This window comes from Dipodomys merriami, unplaced genomic scaffold (genome assembly GCF_024711535.1).
Source record: "Dipodomys merriami isolate MVZ:Mamm:240054 unplaced genomic scaffold, mDipMer1.0.p SCAF_16, whole genome shotgun sequence".
Lineage (NCBI taxonomy): Eukaryota > Metazoa > Chordata > Mammalia > Rodentia > Heteromyidae > Dipodomys > Dipodomys merriami.
In genome coordinates this window covers 7,907,018-7,918,697 of record NW_027202937.1, presented here as the reverse complement: position 1 = coordinate 7,918,697, position 11,680 = coordinate 7,907,018, and the positions used below count along the sequence as shown (strand labels likewise).

The 11,680-nt window shown below is 51.9% G+C and overlaps 1 long non-coding RNA gene across 2 annotated transcripts; it reads right to left on the bottom strand.

Annotated features, from left to right (window-relative positions):
• Nucleotides 1–243: 243 nt before the first annotated feature.
• On the bottom strand, nt 244–3,022 carry LOC138827756 (uncharacterized). Of its 2 annotated transcripts, none has more exons than XR_011372176.1 (4): nt 2,951–3,022; nt 2,671–2,842; nt 1,863–1,977; nt 244–1,685 (listed from the first exon to the last, which is right to left on the bottom strand). It is a non-coding gene; the product is annotated as an uncharacterized lncRNA (long non-coding RNA). The 2 variants fall into 2 exon arrangements; XR_011372175.1 differs by having other exon boundaries at nt 1,894–1,977.
• Between the last annotated feature and the right edge of the window lie 8,658 nt (nt 3,023–11,680).

Genomic DNA, 11,680 nt, shown 5'->3' with positions numbered 1-11,680 from the left:
GGCTTCTTATGGATGTGGAGGAAGAGGAGGATTTTTCCTCCCAGCGAAGGAACACAAAGCTGTCCTCCAGCCCATGCAAGTTCAGCTGCTCCCTCTGCCTGCCTTGAGCAGGTCCAGTGAAATGCTACGGTGGCCTCCTCTGCAGCCCACCTGTTGGCTTCCTGTCACCCAGGCTGCCATTGACTCTCCTCCCTCCACCATCCCAGCAGCCTGTGAGACTCACTCATTTTATTTTATTTTATTTTTGGGGGAGGTCTGGTCGTGGAGCCTGAACTCTGGGCCTGGGCGCTGTCCCTCAGCTCTTCAGCTCAAGGCTAGCACTCTACCATTTGAGCCACAGCACCACTTCCGGCCTTTTTCCGGCTTATGTGGTGCTGGGGAATCGAACCCAGGACTTCATGCATGTGAGACAAGCACTCTACCACTGAGTTACATTCCCAGCCCTCCTTAATCTGTTCTTTACATCTATAGCAGTGCTTCTTCTAAACCTGGGCTGTGGTCTCTTCCAGTTGCAGTGAAGTCCACCGCTGCTTTCTTCCTCCTCTTTCTCCTTCCTCCTCCTCCTTTTTTGTTTTTGTCAGTTGTGGGGCCTGAACTCTGGGCCTGTGCACTGTCCCTCAGCTCTTCAGTTCAAGGCTAGCGCTCTACCACTTAAGCCATAGCGCCACTTCCGGCCTTTTTCCGGCTTATGTGGTGCTGGGGAATCGAATCCAGGGCCTCAGGCATGCAAGACAAGCGCTCTACCACTGAGCCACCTTCCCAGCCCCAGACTCACTCATTTTAGAATGCCAGTGTGAACTGTTCCCTGGAGGCCAAGCTGACACAGCCCCTTGGGCACCTGAACTCAAGGGGAAGGTTAAAGTCCACCTCAATGTTTTGTGGCCAAAGTGGACCATCACAGAATTATAGCAAGTGTCTTGCCTCCGAGAGGTTTTTCTTTTTTCTTTTTTTGTGTGGCTCGTGGAGCTTGAACTTGGCCTGGGCACTTGAGCCACAGCACCACTTCCAGTTTTCTGGTGGTTAATTGGAGATAAGTCTCATGGACTTTCCTGTTTGGGCTGGCTTTGAACCTCAATCCTCAGATCTCAGCCTCCTGAATAGCTAGGATTATAGGCATGGGCCACCAGTGCCCAGCAGGGTTTTTGTTGTTGTTGTTGTTGGTTCTGAGCTCCTTTGCTCAAGGCTAGTGTTCTACCACCTTGAGCCACAGCACCACTTCTGGTTTTTGAGTGGTTAATTGGCGATAAGAGCCTGATGGGGACTTTTCTGCCCTGGCTGGTTTCAAACAGGGATCCTCAGATCTCAGCGTCCTTGTGTAGCTAGGATTACAGGTGTGCGGCTCTGACAAGTGGCCCTCCTGAGAGGTTTATGCTGAGGATTCAATGGTAAGAAGCAGATGCACCTGCTTAAACATCTAGCAGCTTTCCTGGTACCAAATGAGGAGAAAAACAAGAGTTTTAAGCTTTAGGGAGGGTCAGGTCAGACGAGCGTGGCTGGAAGATGGCTCTTGTTGAAGAGGTGGCTTTGAGGAGTAGATAAAGGCTTGGGGCTCACCACTGTCCGGAGGCTGAGATCTGAGGATTGGGATTCAAAGCCAGAGGAGTCAGTGAGGCTCTCATCTCCAATTAACCAGCAAAAATCTGGAAGTGGAGCTGTGGTTCAAGCTGTAGAGAGCTAGCCTGAGGCTGAAAAAGGTAAGCAAAAGTGGAAGGCCCAGGGTCAAGCTCCAATACCATTTCCCACCCCTACTCCCATCGCCTACCCTCCCCCAATCCCAGCCCCCTCCCCCAAAAAGGAGGCTGGCCCTGTGACCTGGGCAAGCCCGCCTCTGTAATCCTGCCCCCACCAGCAGTCCCTGCAACCTGGCAGATCCCCGCTGGCTGCATCACCCACCCGTCTTCCTAGGTATATGGGCCGAATTCCATGTCGGTGATGATGTGATCTCTGTCTCCGCCAGCTTACCAGGATCTTGCAACCCTGCAAGAGACCAGGCCACGGGTGGACGCAATGCGGGGGAGGGGGGGGATCGGGGTCGGGAGCAGGCCGCAGCCCGGGAAGAGGCTGAGACCCTGCGCAAAGCGTCCGCAGCTCCCACCCCTCCTCCTCCCTCTCCCCAGGGAGGGCCAGCCGGTGGGATTCTGGAGAGTTCTCCTCCGGCCAGCATCCTCCGGTGCAGGCGGGGCGAGCCGCCACGCCCTCCCCGCGGCAGAGGCCGGGCGGGGCGGAGGCCCGGGGTCCGAGCGCCCTGAGCCCGCGCCCCCCGCCGCCGGGCGGGCTGGCCGGGCGCCCGGGGGCTGCGGCACGCGCCCCGCGTTTCCAGGCGACTGTCCCCGGGAATGGTCTGTTTGGGCGGCCGGCGGGGGGCCCCTGGGAAAGCCCGGGCCACCGAGCCCTCGGCATGGCGGCCTCCTCCCTCCGCGGAGCGGCGCCCCGGCCCGGCCCGGCCCGGCCCGGCCCCCGCCGCCGCCCAGCCCCGCGGGCAGAGCCGCCCGGGCAGTTCTGGAGCGGCCGAGGCCCAGGGGACCCCGGGGCCCCGCGCAGAAATGGGGGAGGGGACGAAAGAGCATCTTCCTCGAACCCAGGCCAGGTCCCCGCCGGGGTGACCCGGAGGCGCGTGCGGGGCCGGGCTGCCCAGGGAAGGAGGGCTGTGGGATTTTCAGGGAAACTCACAGCTACTCAAGTGGATGTCCTTTAGACCATCACCGTGCAAGCGTGTGCGCGTGTGCGCGTGTGTGAACCTGGAAACGAGCCGGGGGCCTGGAAAGGGATATTTCTTGGGAAATATTTTCAGATACTCGCAGGAAGGCACCGGGAGGGGCAGGATTCGGTGACAAAGTAGTATCTGAATTGATGGGCAGAAATCGAAAGAGAAAATAAATAATGGAAAACTCCTGGAGCTTCCTCTCTGCCTGGCATAGGCGGGCCTCACCCCAACCACACACACACACACCAGCGGGAGTCCATGATGCCAACCGAGATACCAGGAGGCTGCGCATGCAGGAGACGCCAGCAGCCCAAGGACACATGGCCGGGGCTGGAACCCCGGGGGGATGGGCAGGGGCAGGTCACCCAGCTGAGCAGATCACATTTCCCTGGCAGCTGTCCAAGGGGCAGCTCCCTGCTGCACCTGTTCACTGCGAGATTCGCTTTTATCAGTATTGACACAGCAGCAGGGCCAGCGAATGGCATGGTGAGAGAGAGAGAGAGAGAGAGAGAGAGAGAGAGAGAGAGAGAGAGAGAGAGAGAGAGAGAGAGAGAGAGAGAGAGAGAGAGAGAGAGAGAGGATGCAGAGCTCCTGAGCTGAGGCCAGGCGGAAATGCTGAGGTCAGTTTTTTGCTTGTGTGTCAGCACATTCAATCCAGTTTCCCCAGGTCTGGAGTCTCTCGGGATCCTGGAATGGACTTTGACGCAGAAGCAGGTCTTAAAGGCAGAATTACAAAGCCCAAAGCACCTTAAGATCCCTCAATGCCCAGTATCTCTGGCCAACAGATCTCCAGGTTACTTGCTACCCTTACCTGACACTGCATAGCATTTGTCAGGAACCCCCAGCAAAAAGGGAGTTCCTGCCTTTTACTGCCAAGTTTAGCATCAAGGATACGATTGGCAGTCAGTCATGCTTCAGATCCAACCCTGGCTCTGCCCAGCTGTGTGATTTGGGGTAGGTGACTAACCACTCTGTGCTTGAATTCCTAACCTAGAAAAAGGAAAGTAGCCCACATTACTACAAGGATACAAAAGCTGATCCACACAACGACCCAGGTTAATTCTTAGCACATGTCCAGTTGTTTTCTCCCTTCCCTATCCATAGCTACTCTGGTTTCTTTAGAGGTTTTGGAGAACATGTAAAACAAAGCAAAACAAGAAGCCAGGCAAAGGTGGCTCCTGCCTATAACCCTTAGCTACTCAGGAAGCTGAGATCTGAATATCACAATGCCAAGTTAGCCAGCAGGAAAGCCCTTGAGATTTACATCTCCAATTAACAATCAAAAAGCTAGAAGTTGAGCTGTGGCTCACATAGGGCACCAACACCCTTGAGCACAAAGCCAAGAAGCAAGAGTCCTATGGATGGGCTGGGAAGGTGGCTCAGTGGTAGAGCACTTGCCTTGCATGCTCGAGGCCCTGGGTTCGATTCCTCAGCACCACATAAGAAAAAAGCCGGAAGTGGCGCTGTGGCTCAAGTGGTAGAGTGCTAGCCTTGAGCTGAAGAGCTGAGGGACAGCGCCCAGGCCCAGAGTTCAGGCCCCACGACCGGACCCCAAAAAAAAAAAAAAAAAAAAAAAAAGAGTCCTATGGACTGAGAATATGGCTTAGTGGTAGAGTGCTTGTCTAGCATGCATGAAGCTCTAGGTTTGATTCCTCAGTACTACATACATAGAAAAAGCCAGAAGTGGTGCTTGGCTCAAGTGGTAGAGTGCTAGCCTTGAGCAAAAGGAGCTCAGTGACAGCACTCAGGCCCAGAGTTCAAACCCCAGGACTGGCAATAAATAAACAAAACATTTAAAAAATGATCAGCTACAAGTACAGGTTCTAACCCCTGACACCATCTGAGGTAGGTTCTTTCTCTGGTAGCCTAGTTTCCTTCCCTGGGAGATGGGGAAACAGTGGCCATGAAAGTGTGGTGAGGGTCAAGTTCCTGAAACACCCAGAAAGTACCTGACCCGAAGAAAGTCCTCAGTGTTCTTAGCACTTGGGTGTGAGAAGCATGAGATCAGTGAGCTGTTTACCTCTGGAATCTCCCCGCTTCACACAAAGCCTAGCATTGGAGCTTGACACTAGTGGCTCAGGCCTGTAATCCTAGCTACTCAGGAGGCTGAGAGCTGAGGATTGAGTTGGAAGCAAGAGACTGTCATGTCCAATTAACCAGCAAAGAGCCGGAAGTGGAGGTGTGGCTGGAGTGATGGAGTACCAGCTTTGAGCAGAAAAAGAAAGACTTCTAACCCAGTAGTGGCACTTACACACACACACACACACACACACACACACACACACACACACACACACACACACACACACACACACACACACACACACACACACACACACACACACACACACACACACACACACACACACACACACACACACACACACACACACACACACACACACACACACAGCGCCTAGCATTTGGCTGGATTACGATAATGTCTGGTGAATGAAGTTAAAATCCACTTGGGAAATGGAAGACTTCCACTGCTTCTGCCACTCAAAATGGGAGACAGCAGAGGGTTAAAAGCCATTCTGCGGGTCCCCAAGTCCCAGAAGCAGACAGTCCCTTTGATCCCTTACTTTCATCTGTGCAGGATGCTTTCAGCAGAGGAAAACGGGAAGTATTTCTGATAGCCACTTGCGCTGCTGCTGTTGTTTTTTTTTAATGATGGGAGGTGAGAGGGAGGATGGTCCTCTGGGTCATATTTTGCCAGGAAATCGGCCTCCTCCCTTTGAAAGGTTGGGGCTGCTGAGGGGACAAATAGCTTCTTGTTTGATGCAGAGAGAAAGATGTGGTCCACCGACAGGAAGGCTGACACGCTCCTTAGTGGATCATATTACTGTCACAGCACTAGGTGTTTTCAGAGTATTCACTTATTGATTGATTGATTGATTCATTCATTCATTCACCAGTGTTGATGAAGTTTTTGCCCCTGGAATGCTCTCCATGGTTTTGGCTCACTGGCTAGTGTTCAGGGTATTCAGGGCATCCACACATACAAAAGACAAAGGACAATGAGGGAGAAGGTAGATGAGCACCAAAAAAGTAAGAACCTTCTAAAGAGAGCCTGGCAGGCTGGGAAGGTGGCTCAGTGGTAGAGCGCTTGCCTTGCATGCATGAGGCCCTGGGTTCGATTCCTCAGTACCACATAAGCAAAAAGAAAAAAGCCGGAAGTGGCGCTGCTGTGACTCAAGTGCTAGCCTTGAGCTGAAGAGCTGAGGGACAGTGCCCATGCCCAGAGTTCAGGCCCCACAACCGGACCCAAAAACAAAACAAAACAAATAAAGAGAGGCTGGCACCAGTGGCTCACATCTGTAAGACTTTGTACTTAGGACGCTGAGATCTGTGGATTGCTGTTCAAAGCCAGCACAGGCAAGAAAGTCTGTGATATTGTGATCACCAATTAACCAGAAAGAAAAGAAAGCCAGAACTAGAGCTGTGGCTCAAGTGGTAGAGTGCTAACCTTGAGCAAAAGCAGCTATGGGACAGTGCCCTAAATTTAAGCCCCAGGACTATATGTGTGTGTGTGTGTGTGTGTGTGTGTGTGTGTGTGTGTGTGTGTGTGTGTGTGTGTGTGTGTGTGTATTTCCATAATCTGCTTGGCATGATGGCATATGCCTGTAATCCCAGCTCTCTGGAGGCTGAGGCAGGACTTTGAAGCCTGTCTCAAAGGGGAGAAAGAAAAGGATCTATAATGTGTCACTGTTGTCCTAAAGCAAATCCCTTTGGGGTTATCAGGAAAGCAGCTGAGACGCTATCTAATCTGGCCTTCCTGTTATAAATGAGGAAATCGGGGTGCACTCTGCCTTGTTCGGGGTGTTCTCAGATATCAAGAGGTAGTGTGGAGGCTGGAAGCACAGGTGGAGCAGCACCCTTTGACCTCTCAACCCTGTCCTACTTGTGGAGTCAGTGCCAACCTGGTCTTGGGGGGAGCCTATGGAATTTACCTCTTACCCTGGCTTCCCCTCTTTGTTACATTGCTGGGATGAACCCAGGGCGCCAGGTGCTTGCTAAAAGCATGCTTTGCCAGCAAGCTCCATCCCAGACCCAAGCCTCCTTGGCCTGAGCCAAGAGTAGGGGTCCACTAAACTGCCAGTCTCCCTAATTTTAGTTTGTAGTGTGTGTGTGTGTGTGTGTGTGTGTGTGTGTGTGTGTGTGTGTGTGTGTGTGTGTGTGTGTGTGTGTGTGTGTGTGTGTGTGTGTGTGTGTGTGTAGGTGTCTATCCTGGGGCTTGAACTCAGAGTCTGGGCACTGTCTCTGACCTTTTGTGCTCAATACTAGTGCTCTACCACTGGAATCACAACTTCAATTCTGGCTTTTTGGGGGTATTTTAGTGGAAAGAGTAAGAATCTCTCGGACTTTCCTGCCCATGATCCTCGGATCTCAGCCTCCTAAGTAGCTAGGATTACAGACATGAGCCAGTGCTCAGTCTTAGGTATTTTTTTTTCTTTTTTCTTTTTGTTTGTTTGGTTTTGTTCATTGTGGGGCTTGAACTCTAGACCTGGGCGCTGTCCCTGAGTTCTTTATTTCAAGGCTAGCGCTCTATAGAGCCACAATGCCACTGCTGGTTTTCTGGTAGTTAATTAGAGCTAAGAATCTCATGGGCTTTCCTGCCCAGGCCGGCTTTGAACTGTGATCCACAGATCTCAGCCTCCTGAGTAGTTTGGATTACAGGTGTAAGCCACCAGTGCCTGGCTGGGGTTTGTTTGTGTGTTTGTTTTTCTTTGCCAGTTCTGGGGCTTGACTAGAGACAATAAGAGTCTCTTGGACTTTCTGTCCAGGCTGGCTTTGAACCTCAATCCTCAGATCTCAGCCTTCTAAGTAATTAGGATTACAGGCATGAGCCACTGGCTCAGTCTTAGTTTTTATTTTTTTGTTTTTTGTTTTTGCCAGTCCTGGAGCCTGAACTCTGGGCCTGGGCGCTGTCCCTCAGCTCTTCAGCTCAAGGTTAGCGCTCTACCACTTGAGCTACAGCACCACTTCCAGCTTTTTCTGCTTATATGGTGCTGAAAAATCGAAACCAGGGCCTCATGCATGCAAGGCAAACACCCTCTACCACCTAGCCACCTTCCCAGCCCAAGTCTTAGGGATTTTGTTGTTGTTGTTTTTTGCCAGTTCTGGGGCTTGAACTCTGGATGCTGTCCCCTGGCTTCTTTTGCTTCTTTTGCATTCTACCTCTTGAGCTATAGTGCCACTTCTGGCTTTTTCTGTGATTAATTGGAGATAAAATAAGAGTCTCACAGACTTTACTGCTCTGGCCGGCTTTGAACTGAGATCCTCAGATCTCAGCCTCCTGAGTAGCTAGGATTATGGCATTAGCCACTGGCACTCAGCTTCATTCTTAGCTCTTAAAGGTACTTGTTTTTTGTTTTGTTTTGTTTTTTGGTCGGTCATGGGGCTTGAACTCTGGGCCTGAGTGCTGTCCCTGCACTCTTCAGCTCAAGGTGAGAGCTCTACCACTTGAGCTACAGCGCCACTTTCCAGTTTTCTAGTGGTTTATCGGAGTCTCATGGACTTTCCTGCCCAGGCTGGCTTTGTACCGATCCTCAGATCTCAGCCTCCTGAATAGCTAGGATTATAGGCATGAGCCACCAGCGCCTGGCTTAAAGGTAATTGTTAATTGTTAGCTTGCTTGAGGCTCACAGGCTCACCCCACCTCTCACCCCCACCTCTCACCCCCACTTGCAAAGACAGAAATGAAAGTCCAGGCAATCAAACAAAGATTTCCAGTAACACAGAAGTGAAACTAAACAGGGAAGAGTTGCCCTTCCCCCTCCCCCCCCATGTGGCCGCAGGGCAGCCAGTGCTCCCGGCCTGCCTCAGTTCTCTTCATGTGAAATGGGGGTTTGTCAGGAGGCTCTCCCGAGGTGCTGGGCTAAGGGAATAAAGCTGTATTATCACAGAGCCAGAGAGAAGGAGGAGATGGGGTTGTTGAAGAGGGGAAGCCTTCTGCTAGATTCCACTTGGAGGGCCAGGAGCTGATGATGGCTTATACTGCTGTCATCCTAGCTGCGAGGAGGTAGAGATCTGGAGGAGCACAGTCAGAGGCCAGTTCAGGGCAGAACAGTTCATGAGACCCTATCTCAAAAAGAACCAGCCAGAAAGCACAGCTAAAGTGGCAGAGCCCCAGCCTTGAAAGCATGAGGCCCTGAGTCCAGGCTCAGTGGATGGATGGATGGATGGATGGATGGATGAATTCTACTTTAGGTTGTGGTTTAGAGGCTTTGGGGTAGCAGTAGGAGGAGATAGCAGGGACTGAGGTCCTCTGTAAGCTAAACACTGTGTGGTGATAGAGCACTTGCCTAGTGACAATAGGTACATTGTATTTATTGGGAAGTCACTGGTTCATCTTAAAGATGAAGCAGAGGAGCGGGGCACCAGTGGTTCATGCCTGTAATCCTAGCTACTCAGGAGGCGGAAATCTGAGGATCGCAGTTCAAAGCCAGCCTAGCAGGAAAGTCCATGAAACTCTTATCTCCCATAAACCACCAGAAAACTACAAGTGGCGCTATGACTCAAAGTGGTAAAGCGCTCACCTTGAGCTGAAAAGTACAGGGACAGCTCCCAGGCCTGGAGTTCCAGCACCGTGACACTACTTAAAATAAAATTAAGAAGAAGATGAGGCAGAGGGAGCCCCAGGCAACCTGCCGAGGACCCTCCAGCTGGGACTGAAACCCAGGCCACCTGGGAGTGAAGGTGGTGGATGACTGTGTCACGTGGGAGCCCAGGGGGCTGCCGAGGCAGGTGGCGGTGGAGGAGGAATGGCTCCCGGCACCTGGGCTGGGCGTCCCTCTCCTGTCAGGAGACTCAGGCGCGAGCCCCAGCTCCAGTGCTTATTAGTCACGTGACCTGGCCCTGCTCATGACAGGTGTGGGAGCCTCCCTCCCTCTGCTGCAAAGCCATGATAACCAGCCCCGCCCCAGCTCTCACAGGGTGCCACCAGAGGATTCCACGAAACCGGGGCCACTGCCAGTGCCTGGAAACAGCCCCAAGGGCTACAGAAGAGTCAAGCACGGCAATTTCTTCCAAGTAGCTGCAGCTGGGTCATCTCCTGGTGGCCCAGATCCTGATCGTCCCAATCTGCCTTTGAGATGCTCACAGACCTGAATGGTCATCGGGGTGTCTTCCAGTACCTTTTTGTGCAGAAGGAGAAGAGAAGTGTCAGCCAGGCAGCCATAGCTCACGCCTGTAATCCTAGCTTCTCAGGAGGCTGACATCTGAGGATCACCTGCCAGCCTGGGCAGGAAAGTCTGGGAGACTCTTATCTCCAATAAACCACCAGAAAACCGGAAGTGGCGCTGAGGCTCAAGTGGTAGAGCACTAGCCTTGAGCTGAAGAGCGCAGGGATAGTGCCCAGGCCCAGAGTTCAAGCCCCATGACCAACAACAACAACAAAAAAGAGGTGTCCTAGACTGGTCCCAAGTCAACAAACAGAAGCCTTGCCTCCAGGTCCTGTCCTACCCTGGAAGGAATTTCAGCCCAGGCCCTTTTCTCCTGTTTATTGCAAAACAAGCTACTGGGGCAGGATTTAACTGGTGATCTGTCCTCGAGATAAGGACATTGTGCTCTTGTGGGAATAATGTGTACCCCAGAGCAGTTATAATTTATATGTTCCAAGCAAGGTCCAGGAGTTATCTCTGTAGTAGCTAGAGACATTCTTCCTTGCTTGGCCCTGGTTTCTGGCCAGGGATGAGATAACAGGGAACACAAAGAGCAATCCACAGACAAAACTGTGAACAGTGAATTCTAGAACACTAGAAAACCTGGAGGGTTTCAACAGACCCTCTTTGGTCCTGTTGACTGTTCCATTGATCTGCCCTCACCACTCCCTTGCCTTACCTTACAAATTCTAACAGCCAAATTGTAGAGAAAGTTCTAGAGATATTTAGAATTAGGAGAATGAAGCTGAGTGCTGGTGGCTCATACCAGCAGGTGGCTGAGATCTCAGGATTGTGGTCTGAAGCCAGCCTAGGCAAGGAAGACCATGAGACTCTTAACTCCAATTAATTATCAGAAAAGCTGGACAAGGAGCTGTGGCTCAAGTGGTAGAGAGCTAGCCCTGAGCAAAAAAGAGCTCAGAGACAGAGCCTAGACCCTGAGTTCAAACCCTAGGACTGGTACTCCCTCCGCTCCCGACTCCCCCCAAAAAAGAATTAGGGGCTGGGAAGGTGGTTCAATGGTAGAGTGCTTGCCTTGCATGTGTAAGGCCCTAGGTTCGATTCCTCAGTACCACATAAGCAGAAAAGGCCAGAAGTGGCACTGTGGCTCAGGTGATAGAGTGCTAGCCTTGAGCAGAAAAGCTGAGGGACAGCACCCAGGCCCAGAGTTAAGGCCCCATGACGGACCGGAAAAAAAGAGAGAAAATGTAAGAGTTTGCAGGAAGATCAAGGCAGAAAAACAAATATAATAATAACAAAAATAATGGTGTATGGCTCCTCCATGAGAAAGGCTTGCTATTTTTTTTCTTTGTTGTTTTTTGTTGTTGTTGGTCATGGGGCTTGAACTCTGGGCCTGGACGCTGTCCCTCAGCTCTTCAGCTCAAGGCGATCACTCTACCACTTGAGCCACTGCACCACTTCCGATTTTCTAGTGGTTTATTGGAGATAAGAGTCTCATGGACTTTCCTGCCTGGGCTGGCTTTGAACCATGATCCTCAGGTCTCAGCCTCCTGAGTAACTAGGATGACAGGCGTGAGCCACCAAGCCTGGCAAGAACAGCTTGCTTTTGCTGTGGCCTTTCCCTTCCAGAAATTCCCACACTGTTCACTCTTCATACTGCATGCAACTCTACCTAAGTCTAGAAGGATTATGTTTCCAAACCCCAAGAAACGAGGCTTGCACTGAAGCTCAGTGGTAGAGCGCTGGCCTGGCATGCATGAGGCCCTGGGCTCCACCTGTAGTATTCGACGGCTGTGACGCATTCAAGGTGGCTCAGCAGAGCAGTACTTGACTAGCACATAGGAAGCCCTGG